This window comes from Cotesia glomerata, linkage group LG2 (assembly GCF_020080835.1).
Source record: "Cotesia glomerata isolate CgM1 linkage group LG2, MPM_Cglom_v2.3, whole genome shotgun sequence".
NCBI lineage: Eukaryota > Metazoa > Arthropoda > Insecta > Hymenoptera > Braconidae > Cotesia > Cotesia glomerata.
Window position 1 is genome coordinate 4,051,749 of NC_058159.1, and position 11,020 is coordinate 4,062,768.

Genomic DNA, 11,020 nt, shown 5'->3' on the forward strand with positions numbered 1-11,020 from the left:
ACACAGACGTGCATTCGGTCATTCGACGAGCCCACCAGAGGCATCCCCTCGTGCTTGGTACACTACTCAAACTCAAACTCTCTACTCTGCTCTGCAATGACTATTCAGAGAGAACCAGGGGGAAGAGGGTGACCAGAGGAATATAGAGTGCAAAAGGGGTTGGTTGGTTGGTTGGTTGGTTTGTTCGTTCATTCCGGGTGTAGGTGTAGCTGTAGCTGAAGGTATAGGTAGCGGTAGAGAAAACGGGGGTGAGCGACGCCGGTAGGCAACAGGAGGTGGTATAAATTATACCGTTCGATCGATTTACTGTCAGAAGACCCTCTACAGAGGAGGCATACCGAAGGGATGGAACGAGGACGAGAAACGGCAAGGGGTAACCGAGTACAAGGGAGCCAATGCCGCGTTTAGGGACACATCCATGTCCCTGTCCCTATGCAAGACTAGGTGACGTCGATTTTCAAGCTGTAGATCTCCAGAATAGGGACAGAATTAAACTCCAATTCAAAGTAAGGGTTGCGCTGCTATGCTCTGCTATGCTTTCCCGAGCTGATACGAGGCAAACCATTGCAACGAGTATTCCAAACATACTCCCAGTGGTTTTGCATCCTGATCCAAACTGACAGGACACACATAGATCCGTGGATTCTATATCCTGCTGGGGATTTAATATTTTCTGGGCGATCGCTCGTCACTTGGCTAAACAGGTGGCCATTGATTTTTTATTGCGGTCGGCTGCAGATCGAGATTAACTGGGCTGGTTTTAATCAATAAGTCCAGGCCTTAATTATTTAAGCTTATGAACGGTTGGCCGTAATTTGCTTGGTGTTTTTTTTTTTTTTTTTTTGAATTAGAAAAATAATATTATAATGATTTTGGTTTTAATTGGCGAGCTTTTGAGGGTTCAAGTTCAATTGAGGAGCTGATTTTCAAAAGAGTATCTTTTATATTTTAAAAAAGCTATTAAATTGATTAATTAATTCGAGAATTATAAAGATTTCTAAATAAAAATCGAATTGTAGCTTCATAGCTGATAACACTTTCTAGATAAAATAAAATAGTTCAATAAAAATATTTATAATTGAAGATAACCAGTTTTTTGTCTCGATTAATCAAAAATGAAAAGATACCCTTTTGAAACTCAACTCCTCAATTTTTTATTTATTTATTTATTTGGTGTAAATGCCAAGGCACAAAGCCGAATGGCAAAAATGATATACATAAAATTATAATTCACATAAGTACAGCTAATATATACATAATGGAAATATGAAATTTGCATGATAGTATAAAATATAGAATTTATATAATGTTCAAATGGACATAATGGCTTTTTAAATTGTATATTTTATTAGGTTCTTATAGCCATAATTTATAGCTAAATTTGTCATTAAAGACAAATTTGGGAACTGGGGAAATAAAGGATAAAGGGAAGAGGAGGGACCTTACTCAGTAGGAATTTTTTCGGTAACCGAAAAAATAATTCAGACAGCCCAGACCGGGACTCGAACCCGGATCGTTTGGTTACGCGCCAAAGGCTCTCCCAGTTAAGCTATCCGAGACATTGTCCGTAACTACCATTCAGTCACCTAATAAAATATACCACAATTAGGCTTTTTAAATTGAGAACTTATGAAATTAGATACTAATTAGGTATTTATTTGTGGATTACTTTGTGTCTATGCAATACATAACGGACAGAGTCAAAGAATTTATTAAAAATTATTAATTTTTAACTTTTTGTCTTGAAAAATAATAATTTTCGAAAAGTGAAGTTTTTATAAAAAAAATATTTTAGTTTTGAGCTTATATTAAGTTAATCTGACGTTTAAAGAAGCTTATCAGGACTAAGATATGATTAAATTTATAGTTAATTAATTGAACCGCTTAAAAGATAATCATTAAAAAATAATAACAGAAAATAAAGATTATTTTTTAAGTTTTTTGAGATAACTTTTAAATTTATGGATAAATCGACTCAAAAATTTATATACATTTATTGCATTTAAAAAACTATGTCGAATGTCTTGACCAAGAAAGTTAAAGTCAAAGCATGCGTTCAAAAGGTATCACAATTTAAAGTTACTATAAAATGACTTCCGGCTAAAAAATAAACTACACTGATAGGATTTGTTTATAGTTAAAAATATTTGTTAATATTTAACAATATTTAACAAATCATTTATGAGAGACCACTTTTTAATCCTTAATAAATATTTGTTAGTATTTAAAAAGATTTATTAATATTTAATAAATGAATATAAGATTTATTAAATACAAACAAATCATTTTAAATACTAAGAAGTATTTGTTTAATACTAAAAAGTGGTCTCTAATAAATGGTTTGTTAACTATAAAAATTATTTTTTGGTGCAAATAAATCCTTCTATCAGTGTAGTAGGTAAAGTGTAAAAATTTTAGTGTCGATTATTCATCATTTTGATGTATTGATTTAACACAATTATTTGAATTGTTCAATCGATCCGTTTTTCAATCCACAAAAATGTTATTCTACACTTAAGAAATACTTTTCCAGTGTTACATTACCACAAAGCTATATTACTTCAACTCAAAGCTGTCTAACTTCATCGTTACAGACCGATTGAGTTAAATTAACACTCAGTTTGTATAAAAAAAAATTTTACGAATAATTTTTAATTGTGCTTCATTTGAAAATTTACTGATCACTTTCTAAAATAAATAAATATTTTTGATTGAAATTCTTAAAAAAATATCTAACATTTCTACGACTAGATATCACACGCTGATTTTATTAAAAATTAGAAAAAAAAAAAAAACAAAACAGAGGACTATTAAAGACAGCAACCGTATAAAATAAAATGTCATGAAATATAATTAAAGTAGGTTGTAAACCGCAAAAGAGAGCGAAAGAGGTAGAGATAAAGACATAAATAGGGAGAGAGTTAGCCCCTGGGCAGTATTGTATTTTCCTAGGAGCAACAACTCGGGTTACTTTGTGACTGACGAAGACATTTAAAGAGCTGAACCGAGAGCGAGAGCTGAAACGACGACCCTTTGGTAGAATTGCGTCTACCAGAGAAAGCCAGCCAAGTAGCAAGCAGACTGGCATGCCAAGGCTGCACGTCACCGTCGTCTTATGCTATCACCCCGAACAAACACCCTTCCTGCAATCTACAGCCCTCCACCCTCCACCCTCCACCCTCCACAGCCTTCTCTTATTCTGCTGCGAACCCTTCTACATGCGCTGCTGGCAGCAAGCATCCTTTCACCCCCTTCCCCTGTCTATATACTCTTTGCCAACTCGAAAACCGTGGGGGAGGAAACCAAAAGCTAAGGTGGAAGTCACTACCACTGCTACTGCTGCTACAGCCACTCCTAGAGAGTACTATGTCGTACTCGCATCAACCTTCCAACTCAAAGGACGTTCTACCATCCGGTCCCCTTGTATTGGGCTCTCATGTTTCATGTGTGCATGTCTGGGTGTGTATGTACCAAAGTGCATCATCGAGTAATGTGTTACACCGTAGACCGTGCAAGCGCCAGCGTATAAGACAGTACAGGAAATAGAAGTTTGCTCTTACGTGTCATCCAACACACAATACCTATGACCTACTAAGGATCCCACTGATTATCTCTACCTCAGTATTATTCATGCAATCATTGAGCTCCTGTTATCTCAGGCGCTTATTTATATAATACTATTATTATATATTGTATATAAAGAAATTTTATGTTTTCAATAAAGATTAAAAATTTTTTTTTTTATTTTTTTTTTCGTACGCTAATTATATACACTATTTTCTTTTTGACCCTGAAAAGAAGATATTGATAATGCAGAACTTCAATTTGTCTCGATTTGCCAAAATTTGGTCAAGTACTCTCAAATTTTGACAGATGAAGACAAATTTAATATCAAGCTAAATGGAATCAAATTAAAGTTTTCAACTTATTAAATTTTTTACAACTAGCCTTTATAGTTAAAAATTTTTTTGTTTTTTTAAATTAAAGATTAGATTAACTAAATACAGTCAAAATGATAATTTGTCTCGATTTACCGAAATTTGGTCAGGTACTTTCAAATTTTGACAGATGAAGACAAATTTAAGATCAAGCTAAGTAAATTGAATGAAAGTTTTCAACTTATTAAATTTTTTTAAAATAGCCTCTGTAGTTTTTATAATTTTCTTTTTTAATTAAGGATTAAATTAAGTAAATATAGTCAAAACGATAATTTATCACTATTTAACAAGATATGGTCAGACATATTCAAATTTTGACAAATTATATGTCTAGATAAAAAGAATAAGATTAAATTTTTCAATTTGTTTAATTTTCGAATACATTTTTGTGGACAATTTTTAAAAAATAACCTTCGTAGTTTTTTAATACTTGATAAATAGAATTTTTTTTTCGCAAATTTTTTGTAATAATAATAATGATAAAAATAATAATTTATTTGTTAAAAAAATCAAAAATTGTTATTTTTGAATTCTAAATTAATTTATTAATAAAAAAAAATTACTCTAAATTGAACTGAAACTATGATAATGACTTTTTGTTATGTAATCGGTTAATTATCACACTAAATTATACTAATAATTTTTCGATAATGAATTAATTAATTCTAAGATAATATTTGATTAAATACCTGATCATGATAACCTGATAATTGATAGCATTAATTATTATTAACAATATAAAGATCTATTACGTAAGCAGTGCAACGTGTGAAATATAATGACTGTTAACATTAGCGGAATTATTGATCGGTTCTATGGATGCGGTATTTATTCAGAGAAGTAGGATCCAATTAGACGTGCAGGGCGGTTGGATTACATACTATCGTTAACCCACCCCGAAACTCCTAACCACACCAATGGCATCTACAACTGTGCTCCTAACCGGCTACTAGCTACCATAGGACTGGGACTGGCACCGGCGTTGTGATTAGTCCACCGGCATTACCGCATATCGCGCTCACTGTAACGATCACGATACCGATTAACGAGAGCATATATGACGAGTATGTTCCACCAAGAATTACCTCCGCGTAATTATCTGCTCGCACACCACTTACTTTCGGAATTAAACGATCCATTCCGCGGTAAACTTGAAAAAATACACTGATAAAAGGATTTGTTTATAGTTAAAAATATTTGTTAATATTTAACAAATCATTTATTAGAGACCATTTTTTAGTCCTTAAAAAATATTTCTTAGTATTTAAAAAGATTTATTAATATTTAATAAATGAATATTAGATTTATTAAATACAAACAAATCATTTTAAATACTAAGAAATATTTGTTTAATACTAAAAAGTGGTCTCTAATAAATGATTTGTTAACTATTAACAAATCTTCTTTAATACAAATAAATCCTTCTATCAGTGTAAAAAATTTTGGTCATAAATCCTAATTACTGAATATTCTTTCATAGAAAATACTGAAATCGAATAATCAAACAATCAATTTATTTAATCAATTGTAAGAGCATCAATTTATAAAAAAAATAGATCCTACGTTTAAAAAAAAAATATAGTTACATTAATTTTATTTAACAAATTAATTCTTTAGGTTGAATTTGAGAAATTTTTTTTTAGAAAAAAATCAACAGTATATTAAAGATTATTTAGGTTAAGAAAATTCGTCTTTTTTCTGAATTTATGGAAGTCAAAAAAAATCTTTAAAAAATGTTGGTTTCAAAAACGTTATTGTTTATTACCACTAAATTAATTAATACTAAATTTTAAACTATAAATTTGATAGTGATAATCGATTGTTAATTTATTTATAGTACAAATGGACAGTTAATTAACCCGTTGAGGACTTACGTCGAAAAAATTACGTTGAGGACATACATGGGGTCCAGTAGACCCCACTCAGCAAAACAGTTCTAATTCATTTCCTATGTGATGTATTGACTTATAATTGGCACCAAACTTTAATATAACATTCCCTCTAAATATCTACTAGCTATTTTTAATTTCTAATAATTTAAAAATACTAAAAAATAGTTTAGAAAAAAAACTAAACTTTTTTTATAAAAAAAGTCGCAGAAATTTTGATTTTTAAGATATCGAAAAAAAAACCGACGCCATTTTATTCAGAAAACAATATATTTTAAAGAAAAAAATCAATATTTAATAAAGTTTGAAAGAAATAGGCCCTATATTTATTTTGAAGTTTGAAGTTACGAATTTCGGTCAGTCACTTAAAATGAGGCTAACAGCATGGAGACCTTTGTGACGTATCACAAATTATTGCGTAGATTTCAACCGATAACAGATCGCACACTAAAACTCATTTATAAATCTTCTTCTAAATTTAAAATTGCCTCAAAGTTCGCCTGGGGTCCACTGGACCCCATGTGTCCTCAACGGGTTAATTAAGAAATATAATATTCTATTTATGAAAATAAATCGATATTTTTATTAATCGATTGATTAATTGATTGATGACACTAATTATTTAGTATCCATTTAAATCGATCATTAGCACGTAATTGTGGCAACTCTGGATTTATAAAATAAATTTAATTGATTAAAAATACATTTAGTATTCTAGATTTTACGGATGTTACTTAAAGATACTCTATTACAAGAATCCTGAACCAAGATAATAATTTTTTTTTAATTATTTTTAATGAAAAAAATAAATCTTGAACCAAGCGAAATTTACAAAGAAATTAACACAATTTTTATTCAATGCAACAAAAACTTGAATGTTTAAAAATTAGATCCTCATTACATTTAAAAATTTTCGAACCATTGAAAAAGAAAAAAAAGCACACATTAACTTGGTAAGCAATAGAAAAACAAAGCGAACACCTTTTTCATGTAAAAAAGAAAAGCTTGTGAAATAATTTCGCACTTGAGTTTAATGCATGAAATAAAAAGTTAAAACTGAACAGTCTATTCATAATCCTTTACCCCGTGGATTGTTGATCGTGGATCGTTCCGTAATTCAAACCCTCTTCTCGCTCCTTTCCCTTGAATAGAGGGGAGGTAATGTCTAGTGCCTCGTTCCTTGCTCGATCCTCATTCATTTAATTTCAGTCATTTCCTTCAGTCGCGCCCCTGTCGTGCGACCGACAAAAAATAATTAGTGAAGCCTTATGCCCCTCCGGGTGTCACCACCCACCAGCCTCCCCTCCCCATCACTCTCACTCTCACTGTAGGAGTTTTTACTTGCTCGGAACTTCTCGGTCCCTTTCCCCTTTACTTCGCAACCTTCTCGAGTATGGGTAGTGGTTTATACCTTGTGCTACTCGAATTGGTCCCCCCTCCACCCCCGAGCTACCCACCGGGTGATTCTCCTTCGCTCTTCGGTCTCCTCTTCCATCCACCGGTTCGGCTTCAGCTTCTATTCGGCCTCGTCACTCTCTTTCTCTTACTCTTTCTCTCACTCTCATTTAAGTTCCCGCCCCCGCCCCCGCAAGCTGCGTTACCCTGCCAACGGTCCCGCCTCACACCACCCTCGGGTCTCTTAGCTCGACGCCATGCTTGCTGTCTCTCTTGCTCCTGTTTGGGACCGGAACGCCAACCCCGAAAGCTCTCAGTCACTCGCTCACCCACTTTCACCCCAACAGCCAGTGGGTGGCGGGCGGTGGGTGACGGGATGATTCAGGCGCCAGTAGGGCGCAACCCACCTTCACCAAGAGCAAGGGGTTGGGTAGTAGAGTAGTTGGAGCGACGGTTACAGAACAGGGCGGAGGGCTCGCAAGAGGGTTCAGAATGAGAGGGAGTCAACAGCTGAAAGGGGCGCTGAGGACTACAGAATACCGAACAGAGACAGACCAGTAACGAGGGTGGCTTCTCTCTACTTCTCAGACTACTCACCCTTTTGTTCTCCTCTTTTTTAACTGTATATATAGATATTTTATTTTTATTTTGCCAAATATTAAGCTCGAAAAATTATCAGGTATTTAAATTCTACATCCGCTGTACTTAAAAAAATTTTTTGTCTTAAAATTTTATGAAAATTAAGTTAGCCGATACTCAACAATTTTTAATTTTTTTTATTAATTAAAAATTAGAACTAAAAAACTATTTTTAAAAAATTCCACGTTTAATTTTAAAAATTTTCTACATGTGAAAATTTTTGTTTTAATTTTTTTAAAATTATTTTTCAATAAAATAAATTATTAAAATTTTCAAATGTCGGCTAATTTAATTTTCATTAAAATTGTGGGGTAATTTTTATCAAGAATGGTGTGAAAGTTTCTCGGAGAAAAGAGAGTAGTTGCATGTTCTAATTTTAAATGGTTATAATTATTTTGTTATAATAACAATTTAGATTTTTAATAATTAATTTTTGTAGAAAAAAAGCTTGCATTGTAAATTGATTAAAAATTTAAGTTAGATGCAGAAAATATAAACAACAATATTTTTAATTTTTATAAATTATGATGAAGTTTATTCTAATTTTATAACAAAAAATTAAAAAACTAATAAGCTATATCGAAGTTCTAATTAGCAAATTGTCTAACTCCATTTTAGAAAAAATTCTCGTACTTCTATTTGTACCAAAAAACAATTAGTTCGAAATTTATTATCACTTTTAAAAACAATTTAATATCTAATAGAGGTATAATATTTTGATTTGGATCATTCAAATAATTTAAAATTAGATTATTGCTACATCAAAATGTTAAAAATTAACCCTCCAAAAATAAGGAGTTAGACCAATTGCTAATTAAACCATCGATATTATAAAATTAAAGCAAACTGAATTAATTAGATAATTTTTAGTAAATTAGCAAAAATCATTTAAAAATAAGACTATTTTTATTTAGAATAGTAAAAATATTCCTATTTTATTTTCAATTCCCCTTTCATTGAAATTAGGTCAAATTCTACAAAACTAAACCAAATTTTATAAATTATTCCACACTATTTGACAAAAATTTTTGTACCAAAACCTTTATTTTTTTTTTAGTGCAAAAAATTACAGTCTAAAAATAATTTATTTTCAATACTTAAATTTTTAAAACAAATCCATTGAAATTGATCGCTTTTCTATCTTCGCACGTAAAGAACCAAGTGATTCTGTATTGCAGAGTTGAAGCAAAAGTTAGACCCTTTCTAAAATATCTCGAGCCAACATTACATCTTCTTATATCAGCTTCTTCTTTTTCTAGACACTACTCTAGATTTCCGTACGCAAAAGACTAAGTTATGCCAAAGAAAGTGCGAAATACTCGTCGACTGTGTAATGCGCTGCACAGGTGGAACTCGACGACAGCCAAGGGTTGCGACTTGAGAGTATGTACCAGCATGATTATGTTTCATAGCTTCCCTTTTCCCGGGTTAGGAGTTGCTCACCAGACATATAAAATAGCGCTAGAGTGTTATGTAGCTCTTGAGAGTACGGAGCCTCAAAGCATCGCACACGTTCCGCTCGAATGAAAGTTGAGCTTGCTTGCTTGCTTACCTTCCCTTGCTTTCCATGTTCCAGAGTAGGTACTAAGTAATACGAGGAAAAGTGCTTCTCTTATTATAAAACAGCGTACGCGTTTTTACAGTTCGCAGTACGACATTTCTTGGGAAAATAGACGCCAAAAAATACACTGCTGTCCAAATGAAGACATTGAATTTTCATGCACCGAATTTGTATATTTATGGCAAAAGTGCTTGCACGTGCATACACTTCACCAGCTCACTGCCTAACGTACAAGTGGAGCAAGAGGGTAAGCGGGTGGGAGGGTAAAGATAAAAAATATAAAATTATTTTTAGTATACGGCATTAAATTGTGTGACGATCTCAGTAAGAATATGGCTTCCTTCTTAATATAAATATGGTTTCCTCGTAGGGGAAATGTCATATCCGAAAGAACCTTTAGTTACCCAACTCTAACTCCAACCCCAACCCCAATTTTTGCTCTCAAGCAGCGGTGCGTAACGCAAGCTTAAGTAAATAACTGTCAACCCACTGACTCGATATCTACTTCTAATGTTTTATGTTTTTTACGCTCTTATTTGCCTTTTTATTTTGTTTCAAGGTGGATCGAGTTCGGGAGAGATACTAGGTGGGCAAACAACACGAGATAATAATGGGTTAGAGAAGTATAAAATAACACTCATGAAATATTATCATTGAGGTAGAAAAAAATTTTCAAGGTAAAATTTATAATTAAAATTATGGAATCGAATTTGAATTTATAAATTTTAGAGAAAAAAAATTGAAAGTTAAAATTAATTATAAAAATTTTAAAGTAAGAAAAAATTTGAATTCAAAACTTAAAATCAAAGTTGTAAAATTAAAAATTTGAGGTAAAAATTAGAAATAAAAATTGAAATTAATAATTTTAAAATAAATATTTTTTATTCAAATTTGGATCCATATTATATTGTATTAATAAAGTTGTTAAGTAATTATTAAATTGACAAAAAAAATTAATTAATTTGTAGGTAAAAATATTAAATCAAGAAAATAATTTCATTGTTCTGAATAGAATAAAAATATTTCTAAGTTGATAAATTTTTCTGCTCGTTTAAAAATAATAAAATTTTAAAAAATGTTATCTATATTTTTTATTGAATCAAGTTAATACTTTATTGCTAAAGGAACGAATGTATGGGTAAAATTTTTATGAACATCTAAAAAGTTCTTTAAAAAATCTGTCTATAAATTTTAAAAATAAAAGCATTTATTTATTAAAAAATTATTAGTCTTATTTTAACTTCCCGCTACGAAAATCGAAGATTTTCAAAAATCGGGAAGTTATTGTTTTCACCCCGTTTTGCAAAAACCGAGTTTTCATCAGATCTCGACGTTTGAAGGTCACAGGAAGCTTCCCTGACGATCCCCGCGAGGTTGTCACGGTGTCTGTACGTATGAGTGTGTGTGTGTGTGTGTGTGTGTGTGTGTGTGTGTGTGTGTGTGTGTGTGTGTGTGTGTGTGTGTGAAAGTATGTGAACCGCTTATAACCTTTGAACGGCTTGACCGATTTCATCGCGGTTGGTTCCATTCGAAAGGGCTTGACCAAACTTAAATTTTGAAAACTATTTGGATAAATTCAGATCAATAGATTTTGAGAA

The 11,020-nt window shown here is 31.8% G+C and overlaps 1 long non-coding RNA gene across 2 annotated transcripts; it reads left to right on the plus strand.

Moving 5' to 3' along the window:
- The first annotated feature begins 7,788 nt into the window (after nucleotides 1–7,788).
- On the plus strand, nucleotides 7,789–10,093 carry LOC123259464. 2 transcript variants are annotated; one of them, XR_006508239.1, is made up of 4 exons: nucleotides 7,789–7,901; nucleotides 9,121–9,244; nucleotides 9,505–9,669; nucleotides 9,982–10,093. It is a non-coding gene; the product is annotated as an uncharacterized LOC123259464 (long non-coding RNA). The 2 variants fall into 2 exon arrangements; XR_006508240.1 differs by lacking the exon at nucleotides 9,505–9,669.
- Nucleotides 10,094–11,020: the final 927 nt, after the last annotated feature.